Here is a 17,021-nt window from a genome sequence, read left to right as displayed (position 1 = left end):
CATCCATCGCTGCCACAGACAGACCAAGTAACACCCCTGTTTTGTATACCAGAACCTCAGAAGAGAAGTTCAAGGTGCGAGCCAGGAGAGGCTTCTCCCTTGTTAATTTTATACAGAAGAGCCAGGCACACGCAGGGCTTAAAGATACAGGTTCCCTCCAGTGACTTTTTGGGAACTAAGTACTGTCTTTTATAATCTCTTCTGCATCCTCCCTTCCTATTTCCCATAATTCTCAACCTCTTGTCTCCAAGTACTATGCTATGTATGAGAGAACCGTGATGACAATCGGAATAATTTTCTTCTGTAACCTAAGGCCACACAGTTACTAAGTCAGGGAATCATTTTGTTGGTGGTCACTGAGATTAGATCTCAGAGAGCTTCAAACTCACGGGGTAGCCAAGGACGACCTTGAACCTCCTCCCAAGTGTCAAGCGTTCAGCACCACACTCGGCTATCGCTGTCTCATGCTGCTCTTCTCCACTCTTTCCCCACCCTTTCAACCCCCTAACACTAGATAAAAGAGAACAAAGGAGAGAGAAGAAAAGAAAGAGATCCCGGGATCAAAGTCAGGGATCTGAAAGGGGGGGGGGGGCGATGTTATTGTTAAACTACTTTCTGCAGAATAGGTGCATCGGGTCCCTTGGGGCAAGTTTGATCTAATTCTTAGGATATCTAATTTCTTCTTGTTTCTCCTTTGCGAATGACTACTTAACAAACCGTGCCCAACAGCGACCAACCACAAACAACAATTGACCAACCAATAACCCAACATCAACCCACCCTCCTCTCGGGGGCCCTAGCGTTTATGTACCCTCTGAAGAGTCCTCAGAATTCCAAACATCACACAATCAGAGAAAGTATCTGCAGCTGGCCAGAGCACAAGGCAAATCATAGTCAGCTGCTGTGGACAATCTGAAGCAGCCCCATATCCCACACCTGGGATTAAAATGAAAACACATTCCCATAATATTTCTGTGCTTCTCAAAGAAACCAAATCTCCAAGATCGTCACTACACTCGGGCCAGAAGAGTAATTATAAACAGATATATTTCCTAAAAATGTCCCATGCACTGTTTCATGCTGCTGGAGGTCAGAAGCACTCTCTCATTTCATATCCCCATCTCCCTCTTGAGGTGCGTAGAATTATCTACCGCATTGGACAGATCGCTTAGTGGTTAAGGGCACTTGCTGCTCTTACAGAGGACTTAGGCTGAGTTCCCAGCATCCACATGGCAGCTCACAACTCCCTGTAACTCCAGTTCCAGGGAATCCAAGCCTTCTAGCCTCTGCAGGCACCTTGAATCTACACGGTGCACACGAACTCATGCAGACACACACTCAAGTTCCTGGGAGGATGTTGCCCTCTTCTGACCTCTGCTGTCAGCAGACACACTTGTGATGCACTTACACACCTGCAGTGAAAACACTCTTACACATACAAAAATTAAATACATATTTGAAAGCATTAGTCGTGTTGCCTTGCCCTCTCCTTCCTGATGTCGCCATGAGTAGTCCCAGGCTGTGGATCTCTGTGCTGTTATAACAGACAACATAGATGTGCACGCTTCCTCTTGCTACTTTTTCTTTTAGCTGAAATTTTGTGGCACAGTATTTTCTTGCCCTCACTGGGAATTTTTTTTTTGTTTCATTTGCCAATATATTTCAAAGTTCACCTTGTATAATGCATTACAGACTTCCTTATTGCAGTTCTCAAAGGCTCCAGCGTCCACAGCAGGAACGCATCATGATTTCCCGACAGAGAATGTCATACGCTGAACATTTAGGTCACTTCCATTTCTTTTTCTATTTAGTGTTGTGACAAGAACTGTGCACACACACACACCATTGTACAATTAAACATATTTAACAGGCATTAAATATCTGCTGAATACAAGGTTAATACAAGGATCTGCAGATACAAGGTTAAGCATTCATACTTTTGCAAGACTATTTAAGGTTGCCCTCCACAGACTTTGGACCACCTTTCACGCTGGACACAACACCTGAGAGAGATGCAATATTCATCGTTACTTCAGGTTCTCCAACTTGAATCTAAAAGGTTTATCTTCTCAAAGGTGTTTCAGAGATGATTTGTGAAAAAGAACTACAGAGGCTGGGGATATTGATCATGGATGGGGCACTTGCCTGGTAGAACCCATGGCTCTGAGTGAGTTTACTTCTCCTACCCCACATGTGCACACACAAAGGCACATATACAAGATGTATACACACATGCAGGAGATGTCTACACATATCTATGCAAACACAGAGACCTACACACAACATACACCCAGACAACACACACACACACACACACACACACACAGATGTGCAGACAACGCATACACAGAGGCACATACAAAGAAATTTGCATACACAGACATGCACACACAGAGGCGTATAACACACACACACACACACACACACACACACACACACACACACACACAGAGGCTGGCACTGCTTGCTCTTTTCCTCCTTCCCTCCCCACCTGCAAGCATAATACAATTCTGGTTTCTCCCTGTTCTATGTTTTTTCCTCCTTTCCTTAAAACTCCCTCTACCTTCCAAAGGAAATTGGGATTTATGAGCTTGGAATATTGGGCAAATATGCCCTGCTTAACTGCTGTACCAGCAGGTGTTTGACCTCCAAGCCACGTGCACTAAGCCTCTCTATGGCGCTTCTAATAACACCTCACCTCCCTGTTCCACATAGCAGCAGCCCACTGTGGACAGCCCTTCCACAAAGTTCCCTGTCTCCAACCTTCCTAATAGTTGCCATCCCACCAACTGCACACTACCCAATGCTTGCAGATACTCCTCCCCCTTTCTCCTCCCTCCTCCCTCCCTCCCTCCCTCCTTCCTTCCTTTCTTTTTCTTTTAATTTGAGACAGAATCTCATCATGTAGCTCTATTGGCTGTCTTGGAACTTGCTAGGTACACCAGACTGGCCTGGAACTCAGAGAGATCCACCTGCTTCATCCCCTCAAGTTCTGGGATTAAAGTTGTGTACCACGACCCCTCCCCCCCTTTTTTAAAGACAGGGTCACTCTGTAGCCCTGGCTGTTCTGGAACGCCTTATGTAGACCAAAGTGGCCTTGAAATCAAAGTGATGTGTGTGCTTCTGTAGATCACCAGCCTGGCTCTTAGATTAGTGTGTGTGTGGGGGGGGGGGGAGGCGCTAATGACTGCAGACCTGTGACACAGCCCCTCCTCCACATGGGATAGAAGTCTCTTAGAACAACAGAAACAAGTTATGGGGAGCTTTTGTGTTCGTGTGCATTTCAGATTGACAAAAGACCCAAAGGAACAACAATCTTGATTTAAGAAAATCAGCATGGCTGACGGTGTGGATGGCACAAGCACTCAGCATACAGAAGGCAAGGGCAGGAGGATGTCTGTGAGTTCCAGGCCAGTGGAGATGGTTCTGGTTTTGCATAATGAAACCTCATCTCAAAATGGAGGGCAGACAATAACATGGTTCCCGAACAATTACATGGAGACAGTTCCAGATGTTATTAGCAGTGACCAAAATTGGATAAATCTGTAATGAATACCGCCCTTTATGATCAATTCAAGGAGGAATAGAGGGAACAGAGACCTCCTTCACTCCTTCATACCCTTCTCCTCTTGGTGATTTCAAGGCCTCAGGAAGCACCAGAAGCAGCCTCGTCTCTGTAGTAATAAAGCTTTGTGTTCCAGGCAACTTGAGTTCAGTTCAGAAACTTTCAAATGTGATTTTGCAGGCTTTTGTAAGTCAACTGTGACTGAGTCACACAAAGGGGGCCCTTTATTAATAAGTATATTCTGTTCATTGCAGAGAAAATGAACGCCTCAGAATAATTTTGCCAAGTATTTAAAGAGAAAACAACAACAACAACAACAACAACAAAAAAGAAACAATGTGGTAAACATATCAGGACGTGATGAGCTGTCTAGGTAATTGGTTGTTTCTGTGCACCTGGTTCCAGAGACAATATTTAATGTGTAGTCTGTTTCATCGACTCAGGGAAGTGAGGGTAACCCTACCCTCTGGATTGCATCTGCATTAAAATGAGGGAGGCAGAGTCTCACTGCAGTGCGTGGAAATTTATGCACATGAGTTGTCTTTTACATGGAGACAGCAATTATACCCCTAGAAATGCAGTCTGTGGGAGAAAATGACATATTCAAGGCTGGGGAACAAAAGCCTAATGCTAAGGGGACATTAACAAGGTTGGGAACCCCCTCTCAACAATCCGCATGATCGTTTACAAAATCTGCAGTCTATAAAATTATTTTTAAAACATGTTTTCCAAAACAATGTGGCCCTTTTTTCCCCCACTTCCCTAAGAAAATTCATTAGCGATCATACAGAATCTGTTTAACTAATTCTCAGTAACAGATATTTTAAACTCTTGTCAGATATATCTAAGGACTGAAAACCACCAAGAAGTGATAGAGGACCCTGGGGAAGAGGGGTCGGGGCAGGAGTGTATCCAAAGCTGTCCCCTTTTCTGTCAGGAAGTTGTGTTTTAAAATAATCCTTTGGCAAGTTTATACAGGAAGGAGGGCAGGAGGAAGGGGGAGGAAGAATAAAGAACAGAAAGGAAAACTATTAGCTAATTTAAAAACGTTTCTGGATGATTCCATTAAAGTCAAGAAAGCAACTGATGTGGGTTCAGGTTTTTTGCTTCTCCCGTCTTCTCTGGGGACTTTGAGGGATGATAAGAGAAGGCAGGTTGAACTGTCTGCCCTCACTGACCAGCTTCCTGCGCGACCGGATAGGGATATGGAGTAAGATGTCAAAATTAATATATGAAAGAACCAAGTCAACAAAACCAGACTGGAAATCTTTCTTCACTTGTCCTACCTGTACATACTATAGACAGAGCATGTTTAAGAAAGGGCAGAGAGTGGGTGGGTGGGAGTGGGAGCACCCTCATAGAAGCAGGGGGAGTGGGGAGGGGGTATGGGAGAGTGGGAGATAACATTTGAAATGTAAATATATAAAATATACACGAAAAAAATTTTTAAAAAGGGCAGAGATAAATAGGTGGATGTTGAGCGATGATGTAAAAGGGTCTCATGATGCCTGGTTCTGCTTTTTTGAGCTACGCCTTTTCCCAGTTCACCTATCCACTTCATTCTTGGAGTGCCTTTTTCTTTTTTTAAATAAACTTTTCTAGGACCTCATCCTGTGCTCCTGCTAGTCTCTGTCCTGGGGACCTGAGAACCTGGACATCTCAGCATGCGCCCCTCCCTGCTGTGACTGTATCATCAACATCCCTAACATCCTGCTTTCTGGGCACATAGAAGAAGCAGCAAATTTCCCAGAGTACCTGTTTTCAGTTACACCGTGTATCACCAACAAATTATATCCCCTGCTTGGCTACAGTAGAACACCATCAGTCAATACAACCTACAGATTGCTTCAGAAGTTCTCTGTTTTTTAAATGCTCGATCTTATTTAATATTTAGTGCATTTGTATATATTAGCAATCTGTTTACTTTCACATGAAGCTTACCATTATTGAAACTTAGGAAGGCTTGATGGAAGACCAGTATTGTTGCATTTATGTGTTACAATGTGTGTGTTTGAAACTTTTGCTTGATTTAAGACCAGTATTGTTACATTTACGTGTTACAATGTGTGTGTTTGAAACTTTTATTAAACATTACCTTTCTTTTTATTTTTCTTTCTTTTTCTTCTTTCTTTTCTTTCTTCTACTGAGACTGGGTCTCACTGTATAGCCCTGGCTAGAATTCATCATGTAGATCAGGCTGTCCTGGGACTCACAGGGATATACCCAACTATGCTGGGACTAGACTAAAACCACTCATCCAGTGTTTTCTATTCTAATCATTGATTTCTTGAAATGGAAAAAAAATGGTAGAGGTTATATTAAATTAGTCCTAAATCTTTCTTATTATTTTGTTTTTGTTCCAAAGGTTTCATGGTGGTGATAATGCTCTTTTTTTTCTTTATTCTGAAAAATCAAGTATCTCTTAAGACTGTTCTGAGTATTGTTCCCAATGCCCAACACCTAAGTCGATGAGAGTCATGTGGAAGCCAATGATTCTTGATGCAAATCTGTTTATTTTTAGTCATTTCTGAGACAGGTCTCCCACAGCCCAGGGATCTTCCAACTGGCTATGTAGCTCAGAAAGAGGGCCTTGGGATCCTCATCCTCCTGCCTCTACCTCCCACACGCTGGGATCTCAAGTACCTGTCACTACTCAAGACTCTCTGGGAAACTGATAAACACCTGAGTTGTCCTCAAATCTACACTTAAATTTTCAACAGGAACCACAAGCTCTTCTGAACATGGAGGAAGCTTCTCCCATGGACCTCCCATGGAGGTATTGGGTGGTGGGGGGTGGTGGTGGTGGCAATTTTTTGATGGTCATTTTCTTAAATAAATTACATTTTCCTTTCCTTCTAAACCAAATATGCAGGACCAATCCTTGCTACCCAGGTGCTAGGTGGGTATTCAATTTCCATACCTAGCCTCTTCTCCAGAGTACTTTCAGAGTTCACATCTTGAAACTCTATCTTTGAACAGGTCAATAACACTCTCAACTTTTAAAAGAGGGAGACATTTGTTTCCTTCATTCCAGATTGGGTCCCTGTGTTAGCTGCTAGGGTACCTGCGCTGTTTGTGGTGGGCTAGGAGGAACTGAGCCAACACACCCATCAGTTTTAAAAACTCAGATTTGTCTAAGAGGAAAGGGAATTAAGATTGGTGCATTTTTTTATTTGGGCACTATTTGGCTCAAGACTGGGGTTACCTTCTGTATAGGTAGCTGAATTAAATTAAACACAAATTATCACGCTACTTAGGAAAACCAAACTTCATTTAATACAGTTTCCCTATTATGGGCAGCAGGGATTATTTTTTAGGAACTTGCAATAAAATAGACATATAGTTGTTTTATCCAAATGTAAGGAACTTTGCAAATGGTCTTCTTCCTTTCTTTGATGTTTCTTCAACATGATAGAAAATACTCCTCAAGGAAGGTGACAGTCCCACTCTGAGGGTGAAGAACCAATCTAATATCCAAAAGTATCAGCAGATTAGAATTTTTACCTTGTTCTTACTTAGCAAGCAAGGAGAGACAACAACAACAACAAAAACACCTCAACATCCTCTCTAAAAGTAACAGTAATACCAAAACAGAATAGGCAAAGGACATTAATTGAAGGGGAATCATAAAACTAGAGAAAGATTAATGCATGTATGAAAAAGTCCAGTCATTAATAATAATCAAATGAATTTAAAACTAAAACAATTTGGGGGGATGTTTGTGGTGCTAGAGATTGCATCTCAGGGTTCACCTGTGGCCAGTAGGTGCCACACAACTCTGCTACAAACACCACTCAGCTCAAAACAGTTAACTTTAAAAATTCCCAATTGGCAAGGATTGGACAAGGGTTGGGGACAGCAGTGTAAAAAGCACAGTGGAAGACATCTGTCATTCCGGCATTTAGAAGTCAAAGAGGGAAGATTACTGTAAGTTTGAGTTCAGCTTGTTCTTCCCAGTGAGAAGCAAGCGAGTCAGGGCTATATAGAAACATCCTGACTCAAAAACAAAACACAATGAGACAACAAGGAAAACCAACCCATCAAAAACCAAAAAGTAAAGTGCTATGAGACCGGAACATTAATGGAAAGGTATCTGATACTTTGCGATTAGAAATATCGTCAGGGTTTCTACTCTTGGGATTCTAGCCTAAAGAAATTATGAGATGTGGCCAAAAGCTGTGTAGCCACAGAGCTTAGTCACACCCTCAGAGAATACTTAAGGACTTGGAAAAACACTCAGAGTACAACCAAGAAACTAAGAGAAACTATGTACCATTTTATGAACTCTTCTTTGCAACTGGAGAGATACCTCAGGGGCTTAGAACCCTGGCTCCCAATCCAGAGAACCTAGGTTTGATCCTGACACCCACAGCGTGGATTACAAAGAACTATATTGCCAGTCCCAGGGGAATCTGACACACTCTTTTGGCCTCTGCAGGCACTGCAGGCGTGAGGTATACAGACACGCATGCAGACAAAACACCCACACATACAAAATAAAGTAATTTAAAAACAGGAATACTTTTCTCAATATTTATTTTTAAAGTGGTTATGGCATGATTTTACTTTTTATTTTCAACACATTTGTCTATTCATATGACTAATAACTTATGAAAAAATTAAAAATATAAACCAAAGAAAGAGTATACAGTAAGAGACCGCTGGTGTGTACAGCGTTTCATTTTGAGGCAATGAAGATGGTTTAAAATTGGTCTGCTCTGATGATTGCTCAAGTCTTTGAAGGAACTATTTAAACTGTACACTTGAAATGGGCAGTGTTTATAATACAAAAAGATGGCTCAGTGGTTAAGAACATGCATGGCTCTCCCAGAAGGCCAGAGTTACGTTCCCAGCAGCCGTGTCATACAGCTCACAATGACTTGAACTCTAGCTTTGGCAGATCCATTGCCTCTGGCTACTATGGGCTCCTGCACATATGTGCATATGCCTATACACAAACAGACATATACATGATTTCAAATAAATTTAAGAGGTAATTATAGTTCAATAAAGTTTCTATTAAAAAGAGGGGTTTGGGGTGGTGGTGGCATATCCCTTTTGTCCTAGCACTAGGAGTCAGAGGCAGGTAGATCTCTGTGACTTTGGGGCCAGCCTGGTCTACAGAGATAGTTCCAGGATGATCTTGACAAACAGGGGTAGGGAGAGATTTGGGACAGGTGGTGGAGGCATGTACCTTTAGTCCCAGCACTTGGGAAGCTGTGAGTTTGTCTACATAGTGAACTATAAGCCAGTCAAGGCTATATGGTGAGTCCCTGTCATAACAAACAAAAAGTTGAGGGACGTGGCTTTGTAGTTGAGAGCTTACCCAGCATGCCCAAAGCCCCAAGTTCAATCTGTAGTCCATGCACTTGTATGTATATGCACAAATACGAGAACTCCTCCACATACACAAGGTAAAAAGATTATTTGTACTGACACAATCTCTGTATTACCACTGGCAACATCTTCATGCATAGCTCTGTAAATTCAGTAGTTCACGCTAGTGAATACATGCTAGTTCAAAAATAAAAAAACAAAACTAAAGACTTGAGTCATAGAAGGCATACCACTTCAGAAAGCATTTTTAATTACAACGTGTTTAATTTCATATAATCAGAGAGTAAAATGGGACCTAGAGGTGGTTTGGAGAAACAAATTCTGGCCCCAGCCTTGCTTTAACTAGCTGTGAAACCTTGAAAAGCTATGCATGTTTTGGGGACAAACTTTTCCAAGGAGAAAAGGCAGGGATATGGCCAGAGCGAGATCTCTGGACGCTTCCAAGTCCCCTAACAGAGGGACACAGTAAAAATAAGTCTTGAGAGTAACAATTGTAACAGAAAAGACTGTTTATCAAAGGGTGATTGGTGAGCATCAAGATACATTGTGACATTAATTAAAAGCAAAAAGCACAGAAGCCCAACGTATATTACATTGCCAGTTGTGACAAAGCAAAAGAAAACACATGTAATTGTTCCTATTTCTAGAACATTTCTCAACTGATACATGGCAGCTGGCAACGAGAGGAAACTGGTTCTTTGTGCTTGCTTCACTGCAGTCTGTCCTTGTGTCCTTGTATACTTTGTATCTTTCATTTGTTCATATACTGTGTTGTTGGGGTTGAACCTGGGTCTTTGGAAATGCTAGACAAGCACTGTGGTATGTCCCGGCCCCTTGAATCATGGTTTTAAACACCACCAACAAAACCACATTAAGACAAATGTCTTGGTAACAACAGAATGTGAATGTCTGTGTAGAGCTAAAGAACTTACTTCCTCCAGCTAACCTATTTGATTGAATCCCATTCCTTGGCTGGTGAGGCCCGCATGATTTGGACTTGGCCAGGCTACCTTAGCCTCCTCCTGTGGCCACACACCTTCATCCTGCTGGGTCCAAAAGGCTCTCTGTGAGTCCCTGGAAATCTTGAGCTCTTCACTCAGAAATGGCAAATGCAGGAATTCCAAATAAGGTCTGGGATTTCAGAACTGACAGGTCTCCAAGAGAGCCCAGTCCTGGTTCCACACCAGAGGAGAAAAAAGGAGGCTATGAAATCTGAAGTTACTTGCATAAGGTCACATGGCCAGTTCTCCACTATATGTAATTAACCTTAGTAGCTGCTCTCTGGAGTTTCATTCAAAAAAAAAAAAGTAGGTTAATAAAAAGGAAGTGGCTGCATTTTAGATATGGGTAGAATTGGGGCCACATTAGGCCTTAGAAAATTAATTTGATTTCTTATCTGTGACAATGTCCTCATAGCGCACTCAGAGAGAAATCAGGAAAAGGAATATTCTCTAAAAATGAAAAGCCACCTTGATTCAGAGTCTACCACGGTGAAATTTGAAATGCATTTGTTTAATTTGATGAGGAAATTGATTTGATCCTCCTAACGACGTTTATCTGAGGGACTCTAGGGACTGGCTTTTGAAGCCCACATCTAGACAATGAAGAGACATTAACCATAGTTAAGTAAGTTAAAAACTCCAGGAACTTCAGACTTACGACCTCAGAAAAGCCTGGGGGGAATCTAGCCTTCAGAGTTGCAAAGGGGAAGTCAAAAGTGCAGGCAAAGGAGCAAAGGAGGCAGATCCTTGGGGAAAATGTCCTTCTCAAAGGAGAGCTAGGAACACACACACAAAGACACACACACAGACACAGACACACACACAGACACACACACACAGACACACACACATACACACCACACACACACAGACATACACAGACACAAACAAATATACACACACACCACACAGACACAGACACACATAGACACCACACACACACACAGATACACACAGACACACACACAGACACACATGCAAACACACACACACCACACAGACACAGACACACATAGACACCACACACACACACATAGATACACACAGACACACACACAGACACACATGCAGACACACACACACCACACAGACACAGACATACATAGAAACCACACACACACACACCACAGACACAGGCACAGACACAAACACACATATACACACACACAGACACAAACACACACACACACACACACACCCCACCACTACCACCAAAGTAACACTTCCCAAGTCACAAATATAAATCCATATGCACTCCTCCCCAGTGAGATGCTGTTCCATGACTGTCAGATCTTTTGAAAATGTGTGCATTTCTATTTTTATAATGTTTATCATTTCTGCTTATTAAAGTAATGCTATAGAATGATCGGAACACAGGGACCCTGAAAGAAAGACCAGAGAGTACATTTCAAATGTACAGAAGGTGTAGTCTTTATATTGTGAGATGGTATCAGTAGCCTGGGTGTGCCTGCTACTCAGAGAGAGAGAGAGAGAGAGAGAGAGAGAGAGAGAGAGAGAGAGAGAGAGAGAAGGAGGGGGAGGGGAGGGGAGGGGGAGAGGGAGGGGGAGAGGGAGAGGGGAAGAGGGAGAATAAATTTTCTGATTGACAATGTTTTCCTCTGTTGCTCTCCACTATAACATTATTATTATTATTATTATTATTATTATTATTATTATTATTATTATTATTATTATTATTGAGATAGGATAGGATCTCTCTATGTGATACTGGCTGTCCTGGAGCTCACTGAATAGACCAGGCTGGCCTGAAATTCACAGAGAAGCATGTGCCTCTGCCTCCCTAGGGCTGGGTTAAAGGTGTGTACCATCACTTACAACAAACCTACCTATTGCACTGAGATCTCCCTGAATCTGAAGTGCACAGATTGGCTGGACTGGTAGGCTGACCAATGAGCCCCAGGGAATGTCCTCTCTTTGCTGGGCGAGCACTTGGGTTATAGGACCAGGACCTTGACATACTACTGGGATCTGAGTTTAGGTCTTTAAGCTTGGTCAACAAACTACCATTTGGGCTATCTCCCTCTTGCTCCATTTGGACACTGAGTCTCCCTTGAGAGGGAGAGATAAATAGCGTCAAAAACCCTATCTCTGTTACGTATTTTCAATGTAGAACTTACCGTTGGCATTTCCAAAGTGAGAAGATGATAGTTACCTTTTTATGCAAACCCTTTTGCATTTGATGCTTTCTATTTTCTTAACGTAAATTCCTGAGGTAGGACTAAAGTGTCAAAGGATATAAATATTGTTAAGATGTTGATACATACCACCTAATTATCTTTTATAAATTGTTTTCCAGCATGCGGTCTCCTCAGCAACAGTGTCCTTTATTAAACCAAATTTACCAAAAGAAACATGCTTAATTACTGACAAAGGCTGGGAAATAATTGCATGGAATATTTTATTTGTATTACCTTCTGTTCAGTATTTATTTATCCAATCATTTATATATTTTATCATTTATCTATCTATCTTTTTTTTTTTTTGAGTCAGGGTCTATAGTCCTGGCCATTCTGAAACTCAGTCTGGCCTTGAACTCATGGAGATCCTATCTCTGTTCCCCAAGAGCTGGGATTAAAGGTTTGTATCAGTGTCACTATGCCTGGCTTACCTTTTCTTCAGTTTCTCCAGTTTTTGAAGGGTAAAGATTTCTAATTCTCTCCTATGTTAATTTTCATCAAATCTGACCTTTAATTAGAGGGTTCATTTTATTGATTCTAAGTTTCTTATACATCATCATTCTAATCTTTTTGAATATATGTTGTGGATGAATTTATTCCCTTTCCTCCTTATTCGTCTATTCTTTGAACATTTTTGGGGAAAAGCTTTACATAGTCAAGTCAACTCAATATTTATTTATTTATTTTTATTTAGGAAGTAATTTTCTTTCTAAAAATAAGAATTTATTTACTCTGGCTTTCAATTAATTCATGATTTAAAACAATTTAACTCTTGTTTCTAATAGCACCTATATTCCAAGTGACTGGAAAAAAGGCTGAGGCAGTGGGTCCCTTGAGCTCAGAAGTTTTAGATCAGTCCATTACGAACACACACACACCACACACACACACACCCATACACACCCACCCACACACCACACACACACATCACAGTGACACAGACACACTCAGTTATAAAGACCCACTGACACACACATACACATACTCACACATACACACACACACACACACTATTTATCCCTTGTATGAATATTTCAGAACTGGCTTGAGCAGACACTAAATTTTTCCAAAGTGTCTCAACACGGTTTAATGAGTCTCCCCCCACCCCCCAAGAGTTTGCAATACTTTTTACCACAGTTGGCTCCAAGTACTACACTGGCATGTCAGAAGGAACTGTATCATGCCTGACTTCGGTGGGCAGCTTCAGGATGCCTTTTTGTGATACCCACACCTCACTGAGTACAGTAGCTGGCCAGTATCTCTCATCTGAAACACACAACCAATGAGTCCCAGATAGGCCTGGAAAATTAAGCTAAAAACCAAAGCTCTTGACTCATTTTCACTGTTCTCCTTTGGGAAAGGAAGACACTAAGGCTCCCCTTTGTAGCTTGTGTTTCTCTAGCTCTCTAGCTTGTGTTTCTCTAGCTCTTTAGCTTGTGTCTCTCTAGCTTGTGTTTTCTCTTCCATCTCTTATTATTACAATCAAGTCACTTCCATCTTTAGATCATGGTATTAATTTTGTGGCTTTTCCCTTTTTGTCACAAGATTTAGGACTAAATTTCGTATCTCAAGGCTTTTCAGTTTATCATTCTCTAAAAATAGTTGTGATGAACTGGGTCAGTTTTTTTTTTTCTCCCAATTGAATGAAGTTCCTTTAAACGGCAGGACAATGCCTATGGGTTACCAGTGATGGTATCATTTATTTAAAATCTCACCGCCATTAGACATACATAACAAAGCAGCTGTGATCTAGAATATGCACGGTATTAATTTCTTTAGTGACTTTTTTTTTTTCTAATACTGTGTTTACAACAAAGGTACAAATCCTTGGTTAAGAGAACCTGGGGTTGGGGCAGAAGGACAAACACTCCTGTGCATGTCTGACCAGAGAAGCCGGAGACTCATTGTTCCTCAGACCCCACAGAATCCTCAAATCTGGGCTCTTCTCCTAGGCCATGTGAATGTTCTCCCAGACCTCAATGCTCAAGTTAAATGGGATCAGGTCACTTATGTGGATATCAGCTAATCTGCATGCTTTTGTGACCGTTCTGTGCCTACAAAACTAAACGTGAACAAATTATAAACCCAACATTCAAAATCACTGTCTTTATTGAGATAGATAATAATGTGCTTGCTGGGCGGAAGTGTCCATCCCCATCAAAACATAGAAAGATCCATTGTCTGGAAGAAGGAGGTGTTTTTAGTTCCTATTTTTTTTTTTCATTTTTAGTTGCCTACCAGGATTTTATGGGCCTGCTACTGATTGAATAGATTCTCAGAATCCGTTCATTCCTTCAACCACGAACCTTTATTTTTCTTCTAGAACCCTTTAAAAGCTGAGCTGCATCGTAACACAAGGAACTTTACCAACAAAACCAGGCCTGGGACAGCTCACCAACACTGTTTGAGAGAATTTGTTTTGGAAAAGTTGGTGAGTCTAACCAAACTGATGTCTGCTTGATACATTTAAATAAAACATGTTCTTTTATCCTGTCATAAAACATAAACTCTGGAACCAACAGGAAATGGCTTCAAAATACAAATGACTCAATTCAGAGATCTAAATATTTTAAATGGAAGAAAAAATTATCATTTCTGGCGTGTATTATTTACAACCTTTTTTTTTTTTAAGGATGTGGTTATCATTTGTAGAATTGAAAGCTTAACTCTAAAAGAGAAGCTGTCTGAGAGATTTTATGGAATAAATTCCCCCACGTTTTATAGAAAAATACCGTACAGGACTCTCAGGTTGCTCAAGGCCCTATTTCTTAATAGTTTTTTTTTGAAATCTGTTGACTTTTAGAAACGAACATGTTGATCTGGGCGTAAAGGAGGAGGTTGTGCAGAAAACAGAGAAGATGCCAATTCACAATGCAGCAGGCAGTTAATTAAGAGGAGTCAGGCTCCCTGAAACATATGACTGAGATTGGAGAAGCTTAGACTGACAGAAGATGCATCCCCTCCCAGTCACTTTAAGGGTGTGATTTTTTCCCCCCAACCAGGGTTAAATCACTGGGTTGGCTCTTGGGATGGAGGTAGTGATTCTCAACAGGGGCGATTTTGTACTTCAGAGACATCTGGTTGCCACTATTGTGAGGGGGAGGGTTTGTCCTATTGGAATCTAGTGAACACAAGTCAAGGATGCTGCTAAATATATTTCAACATGTAGAACGGCAAAACCAATTATCCAGCTCAAAGTACTGATAGTGCCAAGGTTGAGAAATCCTGGAATAAGGTGCCTAAGCCTGCGGGCTGCACCCCAGGTGCACAAGGCTAGCAGCACCCTAGTCTATCCTCTTATTTTACACAGATACGTGCACACACAAAGTAGAGTGCGAGGCCACAAATACTACCCACAGTGCTACCGTAGAGTCCCCTGGAACATTGAGTAGCCTGAGGGAGAGGGAATGGAGGGGGAGATTGTTAAGTCTTGCAGTGAGCCAGCCACAGTAAGAGCAGACCTATGACAGGGGCAGCCCAAAGCAGGTTGAGCTTCCTCCAGTCACCTAGCCACCTTTCTGGAAGTCTTTATTAAACATTCACACAAACACACACACACACACACACACACACACACACACACACACACGACACTACACTGCTAGGCATGATGATATATGACAAACACAATCAAGCCTGACCTGACTTCACGATCATGCCTGACCTCATGGAAAATTGTAACATTTGGAGGATTAGAAGCGCACAGCAGCATGAAGAGGTAGGTGGCTGCACTAGGTTCAAAGTATGCCCAAGGTCAAAACAGTGAGCAGCAAAGGCTGACACTTTAGCCAAGTGTCACCGAGGGATCTGCTGTATTGTTTCAACGAGTAGGGCTACAGATCGGTGATCTGGCCTTGATCTGACCTGAAGTTTCCTTGCCTGATCTCCACCAAACATAACCGCAAGGACCCTCTAAGGAATGATTCAAACACAAAAGAACCAACAACCTTCTCTGCCTTTTTTGCTTACACAACACCTGAAGGCTCTTTTCTAGCTGCTCCTTGTACATATATGCCTGTGTTGCTAGCTTGCTTGCAACTCTTGGAAAGGCCGATCTTCCACTTCCTTTGCAACCTTCTGCAGTGCTGCAACCAGCGACCCAATAAATGCCCTCTACATGAAAGGACCTGTAGGGATAAAAAATACGTTATGGTTTTCACATTTATTGGTGTCAGATTTTATTCTGCTTTGTGATAGCACTGTGCAATATAATAAGCTTGTAGAGGGCAGAAAAAATGGCTTGGTGCTTCCAAACACTAAGTGGGCACCATGCAAAATTTGATCCTTGCACGCCTTTTTGATGCTCCAGATAATATTAGAACACTGGGGTGTTTTTGTGTTTCCAAGGACCAAAGTTGTCAGCCTCTCTGCGGCGGAGAATGTTCCTTCCTTCCTACTGTAAGCTCCCATGGCGCCTAGGACAGGGCGGGATTATTGCAGAAGCCCCCTCCCCCGCGACTTGCTTATTTTTATTACCAAGGAAGCCGGCTGCGAAAATGGCAAACGCTTGCATAACCCTAGACCCTGCGAGGAAATGAGCAGAGTGGAAGGGGATCAGAAGACAAGGCAGCGATGGCCTGGCTGAGGCGGAGCATTGAACATCCACCCCTGTGCCTGACACGCAGGGCTGGAGATGAGTGCAGGAGCCCCCGCAGTTCCCGGCTCGGTTGCTTGCCGCCCGCCCGCCCGCCCCGCGCCCCGGGAGCTGTCCAGACGGCCCCGCCCGCGCCTACCTGGCCGCTCCCCGCGCCGCGCCGCACACCTCCCCCGCGTCCCGCCAGACCGGCTTGCAGCAGCCCGCAGCCGGGGCGGTCGGAGGGGTTGGGGGTCGGGGGCGGCGGGCGAGCAAGGCTAGGCGGGAGGGCTCCCTGGGGCCGGGCGCCTGCAGGGGGCGCGAGGAGCGCCCCGCCCCGCCGCCGG

At 42.7% G+C, this 17,021-nt stretch overlaps 1 long non-coding RNA gene across 1 annotated transcript; it reads right to left on the bottom strand.

Moving 5' to 3' along the window:
• Positions 1-4,173: 4,173 nt before the first annotated feature.
• Positions 4,174-16,980, bottom strand: LOC102555913 (uncharacterized). The gene is made up of 2 exons (XR_352328.5): positions 16,835-16,980; positions 4,174-16,228 (listed from the first exon to the last, which is right to left on the bottom strand). It is a non-coding gene; the product is annotated as an uncharacterized LOC102555913 (long non-coding RNA).
• Between the last annotated feature and the right edge of the window lie 41 nt (positions 16,981-17,021).

Source organism: Rattus norvegicus, chromosome 3, assembly GCF_036323735.1.
Source record: "Rattus norvegicus strain BN/NHsdMcwi chromosome 3, GRCr8, whole genome shotgun sequence".
Taxonomy (NCBI): domain Eukaryota; kingdom Metazoa; phylum Chordata; class Mammalia; order Rodentia; family Muridae; genus Rattus; species Rattus norvegicus.
The sequence above is the reverse complement of the archived record's forward strand: the minus strand, read 5'-3'. Positions and strand labels throughout refer to the sequence as shown.